The following is a 16728-nucleotide window of genomic DNA, read 5'->3' as shown; positions in this document are numbered from 1 at the left end:
CCAATGCATTATGTGAAACAAGAGTCTGGACATAATAACAGCACATACTCTGTGGCTTTGTTTGCATGAAATTAAATATAGGGAAAAGGAATCTATGATGGTAGGAATCAGATAGTGGTTTTTAGGGGTGGGGAGGGCAGTCGACTGAAAGGAGGAGGCCATGAGAGAACTTACCCAGAAGTGTTCTTCTCTTGTTTGAGATGGTGAATACATGGGTATATACAGTTTGTCAAAACTCACCAAACTGAGCATTTCAGATTTGTTCATTTTACTGTATGCTTATTCTCTGACGATGGTTTGGGTAGGGATGATCACTGATTATGTTTAAAAAACAGGTAGCTGTATTTCTGCGTGGTTACTCTTTTTCTACAGGGTAGCTCGTAGCTTGAAGGGGAAGTTAGATGTTTCAAGAACACGGAAACCACCACCTGTGGTTTGATTGCTTCGAAAACTTTTATTTCTGGGTATATAGATGAACATATATACATATAACTTATAGATTTGTTGTGGGTGTTTTGTTTTGTTTGTTTTTGTACAAATGGAAACTACTGTGTATCTGGTTATGCAACTTGATTTATGTCCACCTTGAATGCATATCCTCTTAATTTGGGTTTGCCCTAAAGCAGAGTTTGAGTAAAGGACTTACGAACAGGTAGCTGTAGTTTTACCTTTTTTTTTTTTTTTTTGGTAATTCTAGAACTTGAAATGAAATAGGGGGAAGGAAAGAAAACAGAAAGAAAACCAAAGGGGGGGAAAAAGCAAGACTACTAAGTTGACTAGTGCAGTGGGCATAGGGACCAGTGTCATGGAGACTCTAAGAAACCATGTAGAATGTACCTCAGAATTGTCCCTCCAAAGGGTGGGAGGCAACCCCATTTGCTGAGGGTTTCCTAAAAGGTTAATTCCCTTGTACTTGCAGTCCACTCTGGCAGTGTTGAGAAAGCTCTCAGCTTTGGGAAACTCCTGGGGTAGAAAATCTGAGGGATTGGGGCTGGCATTTGTTGAGAAACCTTCATCATGCATCAGAACTGGCCCCCAGAGCTGCTGCTGAGGTTAGGACTGTAGGGGTGCGGCCCATGCACCTTTATTAGCATGATGTCTTCCCACAGTAGCACACATAGATCTCTATCATTCTTTTTAAAGGCTGCATAGCTGGGGTGCCTTGGTGGCTTAATTGGTGAAGCATCTGACTCTTTATTTCGGCTGAGGTCATGATCTCCGGGTCGTGGGATCAAGCCCCGCATCGGGCTCTGCACTCAGCACAGAGTCTGCTGGAGATTCTCACACTCCCTCGCCCCCTCCCCCCACTGCCTCTCTCTCTAAACAAATAAAGTCTTAAAAAAATAAATAAATAAAGGCCGCATAGCATTGTCTGAATGTACCATGATGAAATTAACCAGAACCCAGTTATGGACATCAAGCGTTTTCCCTTTTGTTGCTGTTGCAAGTGATGCTCCTAGTGCTTCAACTCAGACTTTCTGCTGTCCTGGTTAGTCAGAGTGTGATAGAAAGCAGCTGAAAATGGTATGTTGAAATATTTGAGATTCTTCTCAAAGGGAGAATAAGATGTCATCTTTGGCTAGCCTGAGTCTCTGCATGACAAAGTGAAGAACATGCTGGAAATTAGACCAAATACAAATCATTCCAATATGGTAATGTTTGCACCAACGAAGCCTCCCATTTGAGTGTGTCTACTATCTTTCTACTCATTTGTGCTTACTTGGATAACTCTGCCCCCACCTGTATGCTCCCTCCTTTGTCTGATACTGCTGGTAATACCCTTTAAAAAAAATGAGACCCATTCCTCAACTCTCCTTGCAGATGTCCCAGCCTCTCAGTTAGACCCATGCCCGTATCCAATCTAGCTTTCCATTTACAGCCTGATGACAGAGCTCTGCCCCTACTTGTGCAATCTGGTTTGGGAAGGCCCTCATGTTTCTTTCGTGACAACAGACTGTAAGAACCTGAGCTCACATCTTGTACAGGTCCAGGTGCACTAAACCTAGGTAGCCTTGGGGATGTCTACAGCTCAAAACTGCAACTGAAGCACCAAGATCCAAAAGGCAAGTGAGGACTTCTTTTTTTTTTTTTTAATTTTTTTTAAAGGATTTTATTTCTCTGAGAGAGAGAGCTCACCCTTGTGGGAGAGTGCATAAGCAGGGGAGGAGTAGAGGGAGAAGCCGACTTCCCACTGAGCAGGGAGCCTGACCCGGGGCTTGTTTCCAGGACATGACCTGAGCTGAAGGTAGACGCTTAACCAACTGAGCTGCCCACGTGCCCCGGAGGGCTGGGTTTTTGTTTTGTTTTGTTTTGTTTAAAGATTTTATTTATTTATTTGATAGAGCACACACAAACAGGGGGAGCAGCTGAGGGAGAGAGAGAGAAGCAGGCTCTCAGCTGAGCAGGGAGCCTGATGTAGGGCTTGATCCTAGGACTCTGGGATCATGACCTGAGCCGAAGGCAAACGTTTAACCAATTGAGCCACCCAGGCACCATCCCCCTGAAGGCTTTTAAACCGTATTTCCCAAGGACTAAAGTAATCTGAAAATTGTTGTATGGAGAACTAAAACCTTGCTAAAAGTCCCTTTTTCTCTGACTGATTATAATATGTTTTTTAATAGAAAATGTAGAAATGTATCAAAACATTTTCTCATAACTACACAACCTAGAATTTATGTATTTGCTTATACTTGATAGGCTTTATTCTTTTTCTTGATACAGTTTTGAACTTTCTAACCACCCATTTGCTGACTTAATACTTCTAGGAGATATACTTCTGATTTCGCAAAGTTCTGCTAAGCCTTAGACAACATAGAATGCAAAGAGTATTTCCCTGTTGCCTCTTCTGTGTCTCAAAGGCCACATTGTCAGGCCACCTCTGCCTGACTAATCACCTCTACTATTACTGAAGGGCAGCCTGTGGGCCAGGAGTTGGGAAGTGTGTCGTTGATATCTCAGATCAAGGCACAGCATGATTGATCCAACTACTAGCTCATCCTTGGGGGTCTCTATTGTTGAGAGACACTTGACTCTCTTTATTGGCACTAGTTATATTCTATACTGTTGCTGTGAACACTGAATTAGCAAATACTGAACCATTGCTTCTAGGGGAAATAACAGGGTTTGGTTCTTGAAAGGCACTGGTCACATTTTCATCAATTGATGCATACCTAACCTAGTTTTGTATGTGTTTTTGTCTAAAGGCACCTTATTATCAATTCACTAACACTGAACTCATGGCCAACAGCATTATAACTTGTGCTTGAACGAAGCTTATCCAACACTCATATTTTCTCTGAAAAGCACATCACAGCCTTCTCGAGCTTAGGAATACTACACAGCACTACAGCACTTCAGTATTATGCTCAGGGGTCATTTAAACAGCAAAATCACCAAGAAAAAGCACCAAAAAATGTGAAAACCATGGCCCTAGATGGGCTATGAGAAGGACTCTCTTTTGCACAAGAAGGTAGAGCATTGTTCTTACACTTCAGCTGGGAACGTGTGCTGTCAGACGACTCATATTTTTTGCTGTTCTGTGCTTGTCCACGAATGACTCCAAAATCTCCTCCAGCATTGATTTTAGGGTTCCAAATAACTTTTAGGCTGGAGGTGAGTTTGTAAATTCAGAATCCTCATATAATGAGGATGGACTGTGTGTTACACTGAATGGTAAGTCATCACTTTCCCTTTATTTTTTTTTAATTTTTTTAAAAGATTTTATTTATTTATTTGACAGAGAGAGACAGCCAGTGAGAGAGGGAACACAGGCAGGGGGAGTGGGAGAGGAAGCAGCAGGTTCCCAGTAGAGGAGCCCAATGCGGCGCTCGATCCCAGGACTCTGGGATGATGCCCTGAGCCCAAGGCAGACGGTTAACGACTGAGCCACCCAGGCGCCCCTATCACTTTCCCTTTAAATATACTCTGAGCCTTAACATTATTGCTCTCTGACCCATCATGACAATGAAAAGGTGAGATTAGGTTGGAAGTTGGGACAAGAGGTTAAGTTTAATTTAACATGAAGGGAGGAATTCTCCAGTCCCATATATACATAACCTTTCGAAGGCTGAAGTCTTTGTGACGCCCTGCCCCAGCTCTTATTTGTCACTAGTGTTTGTTTCTTTTCTTTTCATTTTTTTAAAAGATTTTATTTATTTGAGAGAGAGAGAGAGAGAGAGAGAGAGCGAATGCACAGAGAGGGAGATGGAGAAGCAGACTCCCCGCTGAGCAGAGAGCCCAATGCGGGACTCCATCCCATGACCCTGGGACCATGACCTGAGTCAAAGGCAGATGCTTCACGGACTGAGCCACCCAGGCGCCCCTGGTGTTTGTTTCTGATAGAAGTTTCCTTGCAAGCCTCCTGCTCTATGTCTAGAGGACCATCTTAAGCCTCGGTTTGAAAAACATTACTATAAATGGAAAACACAAATAACAACAAAACAAAGTTTGTGAGAAGAAATTTCAAGAGGGAACCCACTTAAATCTATATGCTATTGAATTAAATTTGAATTTTCTTCAGAAGTACAACATAAATTATATCCGAGTAATTGATAGTCTCGATGTTGCCATTCTGTTGTTCCTGGTTGGCGTCGGCTCGGTTTGTGCAATATGGTGACATCGTCCATGAGAAGGTACTCAGTCACCTTGAGGAAAACAAAGTGGCAAGGGAAGATAAAACCTGCCCAAGCTGCTTAAACTCCTGTTCTGGAAAAATCCCAATCTGAATGAATCCCCTATCAACTAAGTCCTAGAACTCTCTCAGTTTAGTTCCCACAGGGTGGATTCAGGGTGTCTTCTAACCTTTTAATAAATGATCACCTGTATCCCTCTCAAATGACATAATCATTCATGTGTGCTGTCCTTTCCTGTCTATCCCGCTTTTGTCTCAATGTGCGAGTTTTGTCTCCAATGTCTTGTAGCTTTTAGGCATAAATAGTTCACTATTGGGCATAATTGTATTCTGCCGCACTCTCACTAAAAAATGTAATAAAAGCCCAATGCTTTTCACACATTAACTTGTGCATTATCAGCCGATATTAATCACTGACTGTGTGCCAGGCACTGTGCCCTTTATAAGAGGCAGAAACAACTTTCAAACCTTGACCCGTGTGGCCTCAACGCTTCCACAGTTTATCATTCACCAAGGTGTGCCATCTGTGAAACAAGTGACATAATTACATCGGGATTAACCAATTCTGGAATCAGAGATTGGTTTAAAAATGGATCCAGAAGCAGTCTTCCTATATGTTCACTAAGGAATCCCAGCTCTGATATCTACTGGGTCAGACACTTAATCTCTCTGGGACTGACTTTATTCATTTGTAAAATGACCTATTTTAAGATTTTATTATGCTTTGGAGGGACCTTACACTGAACTGAGTGTATTTTGAAACTGACGTATAGAGATACTCCAAAGACCATAATGTTCATTAAAAGTTTAGGACTTTTACTTTTTTGAAGATTTTGTTTATGTATTTATTTGAGAGAGCGAGAGTGAGCTCGAGCCCCAGTGCTGAGTGGGGTCGGGAGCAGAAAGGGAGGGAGAGTCTCAAGCAGATTCTGTGCTGAGCTTGGAGCCTTGGAGCCTGCCTCAGGGCTGGACCTCACAAGCCTGAGATCATGACCTGAGCCCAAACCAAGAGTTGGATGCTCAACTGACTGGCCACACAGGCACTCCAAAAGTTTAGGACTTTTAAAACCCAATGTATGTTCAAAAGACATTATTATTACGAAGTTCTTAGATTGAGGGATCAAGGGGGCTTGGATGGCTCATCGGTTTAAGCATCTGCCTTTGGCTCAGGTCATGTTTGCAGGGTCCTGGGATTGAGCCCCACGTGGGGCTCCTACTCAGCTAGGCACTCACTCCCCCTGCTTGTGCTCTCTCTCCCTCTCTCTCTCTCTCTAATAAATAAATAAAATCTTTAAAAAAAACGATACAGGGATCAAAAATGCTTGCCAAGTACCCCACACTGTTTCCTGAGAAATTTACATGCATTTTCTCATTTAATTCTCATAAAAGACTCTGAGTTAAGTACTATTATTGTCATCCCTACTTTTCAGTGATGGAAACTGGCACCTAAAGAGATTAATTTGCCCAAGGTCACAGAGCTCAGATGCCAGAGTAGGAGCACTCGACCCAGACTCGCTGGATTCTAGAGCCCGAGTTCTTGACCTGTGTTCCAAAGAATAATTTAAAGTTTAAAACCTTTTGCTCCAAAGACAATTATATTTGAATGGGGACTCTTGAAGATGCAACTGATTTAATTAGAATAATGGAATATCAGACTGGTAGAAATGTTTCTTGTTCCTCAAATTAAATCAATTTTGTTTATTTTCTCCTTTTTTTTCTACTCTTCTGTACTTTGCTTTTTTTTTTTTTGTACTGTGTATGTATTCTTTACATGTTTTTAAGAAATAGAATTTAGTTTTTAGAGAAGTTACAGGTACACAGCTAAATTGAGCAGAAGGTACAGAGCTTTCCCACCTGCTTCCGGCCCTAACTCGTGCATAGCCTCCCTCATTATCACGTTTGTTACAATTGATGAACCTATACTAACACATTATTATCCACCAAAATCCAGAGTTTACATCAGGATTTATTCTTAACGTCCATTCTGCGGGTTTGGATAAATGTTTAATAACGTGTATCCACCATTATATTGTCATACAGAGTAGTTTCCCTGCCCCCAAAATCCCCCGTGCTCCACCTGTCCATCCCTCCTTCCCCTCTGATGCTCGTCAGCCCCTTGTCTTTTTACTGTCTCCATAGTTTTGCCTTTTTTTTAGAATGTCATAGGGTTGGAAACGTATAGTCTGTAGGCTTTTCAGATTGGTTTCTTTTACTTAGTAATATCATTTAGGTTTCTTCCACATATGTGTTATTTTAAAATGATAAAATATATGATACTTTTTTTTTTCTCAAAAAGATAGGATGTTCCCTTAGGTGGCTGTTCTCCTGGTAAGATGGGCACCACTCTGATTTTGCCAAGAGTCTAGAGAGGTGTCAAGCTAGAACTGCTTGAACCATCAGACCAAGCCCCCTGTGAAAGGAGTTTGCACTATGTTGCCATCAGAAAAAAAGCAAGTCAGAGGGGAAATCAAGCCTGCCCGTAAATGAGAAGGAGTGTGTAATCAAAGCTGACTTCACAAGACCTATTTTTAGAAGAGTTCATGGCTCTCAAGACTGAGTGAATGGTGATATTTTCCTGAGAGTAATCACAAAGCTTGTGTGATAGGAGCCAACAGACAGCCTTATGGATCTTTTAGACCCTCCAGAAAACCAGAGGGTGTACCCTGCCCTGAATACAGTACGGTGGTTTTAAATTATGTCCCACTGTGGCAGTGGCAACAGGATATCTTGGGCTCCCTCACAAGGTCACAAGCGGGGAAAGGTTGTCCATGCCTTTGTCATGTGCTCCTTTTCAGGGGCAGTTGGGTTAGGCCAGGCAAAAGGAGGAAGACGTCTAGGTAGGTGTTTTTCCATACCCCCTCCGCGAAACTGGAAGCGACCTTGGCTCTTCACGCAGCTGGAATCTTTTTAGTTTCTGGAACTAATTTCCATTTCCGTGGTCCACGTCTCTGACCGCCTGGTGGGCCAGCTCCCTGGCTCTCTTTTGTTATCTTTTCTCTCCTCAGATCATTCTTTAGTCCTTGGTCCTGTCTTCCTCCCTACTGTCTCCTGGTCCCACACACACGGGTTGTGGGGTCAAATTTGATCTTATCACCTCTCCGCAGGGACCCAGAGAAATTAGAAGTATCAGTCAATATTTAGAGGTGCCCTCTGCTGGTTATTGGCAACTTGATCTCAAAATTAAAGTGGACACGGAGTTTCCTAGTTGGCTTAATAAAGTGGGAGTGGAGACATTAGCAGGTAGGATAAACACAAAAGAAAATGTTGCGTGTTATCAAGGCGTCTCAGTTGCCCTGAGCTGTGTTTGGCTTGCTGTGGCTTTGCAGTAAAGGAGTGGTTTTCAGCTAGATGGGATCTTGCCCCCAAGGGGATGTTTGGCAAAGCCCGGAGACGTTTTTGGTTGTCACAGCTCAGGTTGGAGAGTGTGCTGCTGGCATCTAGGGTGGGTTGAAGCAGGGGTGCTGTTCAACACCCACCGTGCACAGGAGAGCCCTTGCCCCCAGCCCCCAACAGAGGCTGATCCGACCCCAGTAGAGTGAATCTAACAAATTGGGAAAGCCGAAAGTAGACTCATAGAATTGTGGGGTTGGAAGCAGTTTGGAAATAAGCTGAGTGGTCCTCAGCCTTGATTGTCCACAGCATCACCTGGGAAGCTTTAAAATATTGACACTTGGGTCTTATCCCTGGAGACTCTGATTTACTTTAATTTCTGGTTTGGGCATGGCCTGGCCATCGGGGTTTTTAAATCTCCGCCGGTGATTTTCATGTTCAGCTAACGTTGAGAATCTCAGATAGATTGCATTAAGTGAAAGAAGCCAGACCCAAAAGGCTATGTGTATTTTGTTATTCCATTTATATAAAATTCTGGAAAAGGCCTAAAATTATAGGAAGAGGGAATGGAGTGTGGTTGGAGGGGCAGGGAGTGGGAGGAAGGCTGGAATACGAAGGAGTAGCACGAGACAAGACTGGTGTGATGAAGATTTGATTTCAGTGAAAGTTACTTGACTGTGCATTTGCTTAGGCTCAAATAGCTGTATACCAAAAAAGAGTGAATTTTACTGTGTATAAATTTTAAAAGTGACCAAAACAATACATAAAAGCTCAAGAAATATAAAACTATAAGAAGAAAAAACAAACACAACAAACCACCCAAAGTCCTGTATCCCCAGATGAGGGTGGCATTGGGTCAACGTATTTCCAGTTATTTCTCTCTGCACACAGATGTAAAGGAGATGGATGGCATAGATGAATAGGGTGCTCTGGGGTTTACCTACACATGAGATAGTGTTATAAATAATATTATTGTTTAATTTTACTTGAATTGTATGTAAAATCACACTCTAAATAATACCTTTAATTTTAGTTGAATAGAACAAAAGCAATAGAAACTGAATTTCAAATAGGTTTTTTTTTTTATCGCAAGAGATATTTTCTAGACTGTCCTTTTAGGGTTAGGAAAAGAAATTATGAAAATCATTAAGAGTTGGTCACTTTTAAGAGAAAATGTGCTTCACTTTTGATGGGACAGATGGATCCTTTGTTAGGAAAACAGAGTAGGAACTCCTGCATTTTCTCCTGCCTCTCTTTGCATTTACCTCCTGATTTTCGTTGCTCATATATTTTAATTGCCAGGAATTATAACATTGGCATTCTTGATTAGTTATAATTCTCCCAGGTGTTTAGTCTTAATTTATTATTTAAAAGACTTCTGTGATCACCATTAGCCCTTTTACCATAACTTTTCCATTCCTGAGTGGAATTTGATTGGCTGGATTATATAGGTAAGTCGCTTTTCCAAGAATCCTACGGGTTCCATGTGACCTGAGTTCTCTTAAATTTCGAGCATAGTATCCGCCTATTTAAACAACAACTTTGTAGTCTGTAATATTTCTGGATTACCCTTTTCCTCAGCACTTTGCAAGTATTCTTCTTTTAACATTGCTAAAGAGTTTTTAGAGACTAACTTGGTTATTCCTCCTTGTAGGTGTCTTGCTTCCTCTGTCTATATGCCTGAAATAGTCTTTATTCATGTTTGAAGTTCACTAACTTGGAATCAAATGTTGATTTTTTCTTTTTTTAACATTAGCTCTTCATTTAAAGAGCACTATGGGTTCTTTCAGTCGGTTCTGCCACCATTTCAAGGAAAATCTCTGGTATTATGTTTCTGAATACTTATTTCGATTCCATCAGCTTTTGCAAGGGTACCAGTTATCCTTACAGAGGATTGTCTTTATTTTTCTTCTTATGTATCATCTTTTCTCTTAACTCCCTTAATTTCTTTGTGTTTTCCTTCTGCGTTAACTGATCATCTCTTACATTTCCTTCATGCCACCAATTCAGATTGTTATTGTTTCCACCTTTACCGGGATATCTTTCACATTCGATACCTTTTAAGAGCACTGAGCTGCTTTCCATCCACTTTTCCGTAGACCAAGAATATGGGTGTAGGTGCCAGGGAGGAAATAGCTGGTCTGGGCTGAGTGTAGTCTTTAGTTGGGTTCTGCTTTGTCGGCCGAGATTTTGTGGAACTTCAGAAGAGTGAGATGAAAGATTTCTCTCCACTCAGCCAATCATATGCTGCACTTCAGTTTCTCCGACCCAGCGCAATGCCCTTGTAAATGACAAGCCCAGGCTGCTCTTCCTGTCTCTGTAAATCCTGACTTTGACTGTTTCCAGGCCTGCGTACTCTTCTTGTATTTCATTTGAACATTGAGCATAATTGCTGAGAGTTCTTATGACATTGTTGACTGACTTATCCTTAGGGCTCCCCTAATTTATTTATTTATTTATTTTACCTTGGTTACCAACCAAGTTTTGAATCTATGACCTAGATCAGTCTTCAATAACATTAAAAGTACCCATGGTGTTTTCTCCTATTTGGTTACGTACTTGGTAAATTTGGGGATTTTCTTCTCTATTTGTTTATTTCAATAATATTGCCAGTGAAGATTCTACGGACCTGCTTTTTATACCTTATGTACCTGGAAATCTGTTTGTGCCATTACTTAACATCTGAGGTCTGTTTTCTTATTTCTACAAATAGGAGGAAAGCCAACCATTAAAAGGTAAAACGATTAAGTGAGACTTCTTGAAGGAAATTCTGACTCTCTAAATTGTTTTGAGCCTGGTAGTCCAAGTGTGGCTCCTACTAGGGAATTCTTTAATTCACTTGTCTTATCTCAAGAGCTTTGAGGTCTGTCATCAGTCAGCAGTAAATTCCAGATGTTGGTAAACTTTTTCTGTAAAGAGCCACATAGTAAATATTTTGGACTTTGCAGACCATCTAGTCCCTATTGCAACTATTTTACTGTACTGTTGTAGTATGAAAGGATTGATAGATGAAATGTAAATGTGTTCCAATAAAACTTTATTTATAGACACTAAAATTTGAATTTCATATTATTCTCACGTCACAAAATATTATTCTTCCTTTGATTTTTTTCCAGCCATTAGAAACATGTAAAAAAAAATTCTTTCCAAATGGGCCATACAAAAACATACACTGAAGCAGATTTGACCCAGAAGATGTGGTTTGCGGATCCTGGTATATATTATCAACAAACACTCCAGGACCTTGCTAAAGAGAATAATCTGGACCCTTGTAACTCCTATTAAAATCCCTTTTGAGAGAAATGAACTTGGGAAATATAACTCAGAGGACATACCATCTATGCACTCTTCTATTAATTTTAGATTCTTTCTTTGAGTCAAGTTCAACCACTGGAAGAGTATTAATGTGGTCTAACCCAAGTCAACTCTAAACAAAATCTCCTTTATTGAATTAAATTTGAATATTATGCTTTCTACTTTTATGAATGGTCACTACAAGATAAAACTTTATTTCAGGGATGCCTGGGTGGCTTAGTTGGTTAGGCATCTGCCTTCAGCTCAGGTCGTGATCCCAGGGTCCTGGGATCAAGTCCTGCATCGGGCTCCTTGCTTAGCAGGGAGCCTGCTTCTCCCACTGCCTGCTGCTGCCCTTGCTTGTGCTCTCTTTCTGTCTGAAAAACAAATAAATAAAATCTTAAAAAAATTTTTTTTTGTTTTCCAGCTTTTGCACTTACCAGGCAACTGTTGTTGAAAACATTCTCCAACAAATCACTCAGTGTTTCTGAATAGTGTCCCCTGCAAGGACTTTCAGAATTCAGTACCAGGAAAACCTCTCCTTCCCTTCGGACATTTTCATAGTTCTTCATCTCAGCTAACTGCACACAATTCTTACTAAACTCTCCTCCTTCCCCTGGCTTCTGAGAAGCCTAGAGTCAGGTCTTAGTCTCTCATAGCAGCAGTGTTCACCCAGGGCCACTGCGAAGAACACCTCCAGGGGCCCCAAATTAGAAGGCTATTGTAGACATTTAGGAGAGAAAACTAATCTCTGGAAAAATAAAGGCCTTCTGAGTCCAGACCTGCTTTGAAGGCCCTCTTCCTTCCGCCTCTTACCCCAGGGGTCTTGAGAAGCCACTGTTCCTTGGAAGAGAGCTATCTTTTATGCTTCCCTAAAATAGATTATTATGTTCTCTTAGAGGAAGATGGCAAAGAACACTTTCTCTGGGAAAAAGATTACCTGAAGGGTCTCCCTGGAAGCTCATCTTGAAAGGACTCACTTTCAGTGTTGGGTTAACTGCACAAAGAAATGCTAGGAACAAGCTACAGGAAACATTTGTCAGAAGCTGGCAGGCCATAACTCTACTTTCTTTATGTTAAAGCGAAATCAGAACATACCTGTGACTCATCCTCAACTCCGAGAGGTCATACGCACACAGGTCAACCTTACTATCATGCAGACACATGCCCACGCCTGTGTAAGACTTGATTGTTTTTACATAAATGCAATCTGTAAATTTTCTAGGAAATGATACTCATTGACTCATCAAAGATTTCTGCAACCCGAATCTTCTAGCGTCAAGGAATAATTGTAAATAGAATTTAGACTAATGTCTTCACAGTTCAGAAGGTGATCAGTTGTGTGTGCGTGTAGACTTGAAAAAAGCATAATTCTCTATCTTCATCTACTTTGAGTTTACTTTGTCCCCATATCTGGGTGAAAGGCTACCTCTTTGTTTTTCCTCTTCCTCTCAAAAACACCCCATCATCTCTCCTGAGACCTTTACCAGTGGGACTCTGGGTGGTCACTCTGAATTAGGCACCAGGCTTTCCATACTTCCACCTGCCTAGGTCAGCTGCTAGCAGGTCAAAAGCAAAATATGACTGGTCTTTACATTTGTGGGATTTGTCAAACTCTTCCAAGGATGGAGCGTTCTTAGAGAGGCTCCAGCTCGTTTTACCCCCGAGAATCAAATGTATTGGGACAAGTTTAAATCAGAGGTTAGGAAGGCCTTTCCTTGCATTTGGAGTGAAGATCAGTGTTCATTCTCTCTCCTATAAAATGCCTGCTTACTTGAGTCCAACAGTTTGAATTGAGCTGTTGGCGTTAGTTTGCTTCGTCCAGCCTATTTGTGGCTCATTAATCTACTTTGGCTTGACTCTTGGTCATGTGGTCACCTACATGCTGCTACATTGAGAGCGCTGAGCCTTTTACTTGGGAAGAAGGGCACCCTGTACCTACCTTTAGAAAGTCAAGTGGGAACCAGAGAAAAAGAGGCCTTTGGGCTACAACTCTAGGGCTTTCGGAGAATCCCTCTTTTCAATGATTTCCCTTGGGTTTTATTGTTCCTCCTTTCTTTGAGTTGTGGGCCCTGGGGAATTGGGCCAAGAAGGTGATTTTGCTGAAGTTTTCTCCAAGGCACTTGACTTGCTTCTAGTCCAGGCAAATGGAGTCCTCCCAGCACACATACCATGTCATCCAGGTCACTGGGTGTAGGGCTGTAGAGTTAACACCCAACTAGTAAGAAGGGGCAAGTGTGTTTGGGGTCATCTTCATCTGCTCCAGCATCTGTGGTCAGTGGAGCTGTCAGTACTCCTGGGATCATCAATCTTCAACCTCCCAATCTCTTTTCCCCTGTTCCTTTCTCCTTGTCTTTTCTCCCTCTTTCTGCTCTATCCATTAGAAGCATAACTGATGCCATGTATCGTCTTCCTTCCCTGCCATGTTCCTCCTGTGTTGCTTGTCACAGTGAAGGTGCCACGTTTCTGCTGAAAGCAGACCCCACCATAATCCATGTTTCTCCCCTCCTCATCAAAACCCCTCAAGCTCACCTCCTCTTTAACTCTCCTCTGTCCACTCCTCTTGTCTCCACCCACACCACCTCGAGTTCATTCCTGTCACCCCCACAGCAGCTTCCAGTCCTGCCCCTCCTCATCTTCAGGCCTCCCCTACCCTGGGAACTCATCCTGTTCCTGCAGGACACCCAAGGGGCTCTTGTCTGTGTGCCCACAACACCCCGTGTTTACTCGTGCTGTGAGCAGAACTCTACCCCCCCCCCGCTAAACAATAAGCTCATTATTTCTCCTCATTCTTGTATCCCCAGTGCCCAGCCCAGACCTGACACATAGCAGATGCCCAATAACCAGCTGATGAGTGAATGAATGAGATATTTAGGAGAAATTCAGAAAGTTGAGCTTTTACTTGAGGAGAGATAGTGAGGGCATTAAGATACTTTGTAATTGTCTCTTGCACAGGTGTTGAGACATGTTTAACATTGCTACCTGTCTTTATCTTTTTCAAGTTTATAGCACTAATATGTATAGAATTGATACTTTCTTATAATTACAAAGTGCTTCTTTGGCTGTTTTTCGTTCTGTAGTCTGCACTGTATTGATAGAGGGACTTGGAAAACAAGCATGTGTTTTGAATTCCCTTGATTCCTATGTGACTCTCATGGTGTCCCCCGTGGTGCCAGGACCAAGGCAGGCTTGCTCAGATCTGGGCAGTGGACAAGACTTGGCTTTTGGAGGAATTAGCCAGCTTGCTGGATTCGCTGGGTGAAAATGGTTCTTAGTAGGGATGCCAGTAAACGTTGGAAAAAGATCAGTGCTGGGGGAGCCAATGTGGGAACAGCAAGCCAGGAACCAGGAGGGAGATGGACCATGCACACAAGGCTTGTCAGAGACACAGATTCCAGCCAGAGCAGCAGAGATGATATGACCTCCAAAGGATCTTAAGTCTGAACCAGGATTGGGCCATGTATTTTAATGCTGGTTTATGCAAATGATAAGGAGTCCTATAAAAGTCTTGGCCCAGGGAAGCCTGCCTGTCCTGTCCAGCCTTAAAAGAGCCCATTCCAAGGATGGCTAAGGATTTCCAACAGGTCCGTACCATTCGTTCTATTTTACTAGATGCTGCATTCAAATCACATTTGTACTGATTTATTTCTCACGATGTATTTTCAAAAAAGGATTTGAGGTGGTTCAGAATAAAAGTGCAGATATGCTAAGATCAACACCAGTAATACAGGTTAAAAGGCAGAAATCCAAGCAGAGAGGAGGAAAACTAATACTATCTTAAAAAATCGTGGCTTAAGGAAATGACATCATGAAGAGCAAAATTTGGCCCTGGGCTTTCCTACAGCGTCAGCAAAATAGAAAGTACCTGGGTTTTATATTTTTTAATCCTTCTTAAATAGTTTCAGAGTTTTGTGTGACTAAAAAAGAGTATCTGTTCATCAGGAGAGGAAATTCTATCTTGGCTATGAGCTCTGAGAGGAATTGCCCTGGAGATCTTTATCTAAGAGGTAATGAGCAATATAATAAATTATTCAGATCTCTAGTATCCTTATTAATGCTCTTTTTGATAATGTTCTGAAAGCAGAGGGTTAAAATCTCTTAATCATGGGTTACATTTCTGCCTTATTTCTATACATTTTTATCTTATATATTTATTGCTATATTTAGAGCATAAATTCAGGATTATTGTTTTTTACCATGATTTATTATGGCTTCTGTTAATAAAATGTCCTGATTTGTTGCTGTAAATGCTTGTCTCTCAATGCTTTTTGCTATAAAATCAACATGATCGGATACCTTACTTGAACCCTTAAAATGTCATCATGTGTCTGCTTATGTTAGCCACATTTCGAGGGATTATTATCACAAATCTTTGCTCAGTTGGTTTGAGTCTCTTCTCTTCCTCCCACCACTGTTTTTAGATTTTATGCTGTCTTTACACATACATTGTTCTCATTCGTTACTGCTGCACATCACAAGTTTACAGACTTTTTGAGGCTCTTGAACTTTTAACTTTCCAGATGGATTGTGCCGTTTAAACTGGGCACCAGCCCTGTGTGTATCAGCTTCAGGCAAAAATTAATTTAGAGCAGAGCTCTGACATTCCTTTTCTATTCTTGTTTTATATATAATCTGACAAGTGATGCTAAAAGCTAACTGCTTTTTGTAATAACACCGTTTACCACCTTTTTTTAGATGCCTCACCAATGAGTTTTTCACATCTCTGCCTACTCATATTTAAATTCCTGATCATAATCATTACTGGAGATCTCATTCATTTTCTTTAAGACCTGTTGCAACCTGAAGTTTCTGCATCTTTGTCCACAAAACTATGTGATGAAATCATTTTATTTACATATAATTGGCATCATTTTAAAACTTATTTCCTTTGGACTCACAAATGTACTTTGTCAACTTTATTACGGCTTGATACTGGGAAAGGGAATGATTTGGACTTCAATGTCAAAGCAGTCAAGATCTCATATGATTTATTCCTGAATTACCAGGCACAAAGTCTCACTGAAATATTGATTGTTATATTTTATGTACTGCAGCCAAGATGTGGAAGTCAGTCTAGCTTATTACATGAATATTTCTGGATCTGTACTTGGATCTGCAGGAACATGAGAAATTAGGCAAAAGTGGAAGTGGTAATAAGAAATATTCAATAATTCAAAGGATCTGATGAGAGCATCTGGGCCTTTGTGGGAGAGCCTTGGAGGAGTATCTTACAGGCTGAAAAAATATGGCTTATGAAAATGTGGTTGGATACGGAGACCCTCTTGATAATGAATGTTGTTAAGTCTTAATGGAATTTTCTTCTTTAAGAGAAGAGATCCACAACTGGCAGGATGAACTGTAGGGTTTTACTACTCCAGGTGTGGTCCGCAGACCAGCCACATGTGTATTACCTGGGAGCTTGCTGGAACTGCTGGGACTCCACGATGGATACAGCAGTCAGAATCCGTGTTTTA

The 16728-nt window shown here is 41.3% G+C and overlaps 1 protein-coding gene and 1 pseudogene across 1 annotated transcript in view; both read left to right on the top strand.

Moving 5' to 3' along the window:
- The window catches only part of JAK2 (Janus kinase 2), a 267922-nt gene that overhangs the window by 60198 nt on the left and 190996 nt on the right, over positions 1–16728 (top strand). The gene's annotated exons all lie outside the window — the stretch shown is intronic.
- The window catches only part of LOC125282699 (splicing factor 3B subunit 4-like), a 74159-nt pseudogene continuing 58130 nt past the window's right edge, over positions 700–16728 (top strand).

Source organism: Ursus arctos, unplaced genomic scaffold (assembly GCF_023065955.2).
Source record: "Ursus arctos isolate Adak ecotype North America unplaced genomic scaffold, UrsArc2.0 scaffold_33, whole genome shotgun sequence".
NCBI classification, from domain to species: Eukaryota; Metazoa; Chordata; class Mammalia; order Carnivora; family Ursidae; genus Ursus; species Ursus arctos.
The sequence above is the reverse complement of the archived record's forward strand: the minus strand, read 5'-3'. Positions and strand labels throughout refer to the sequence as shown.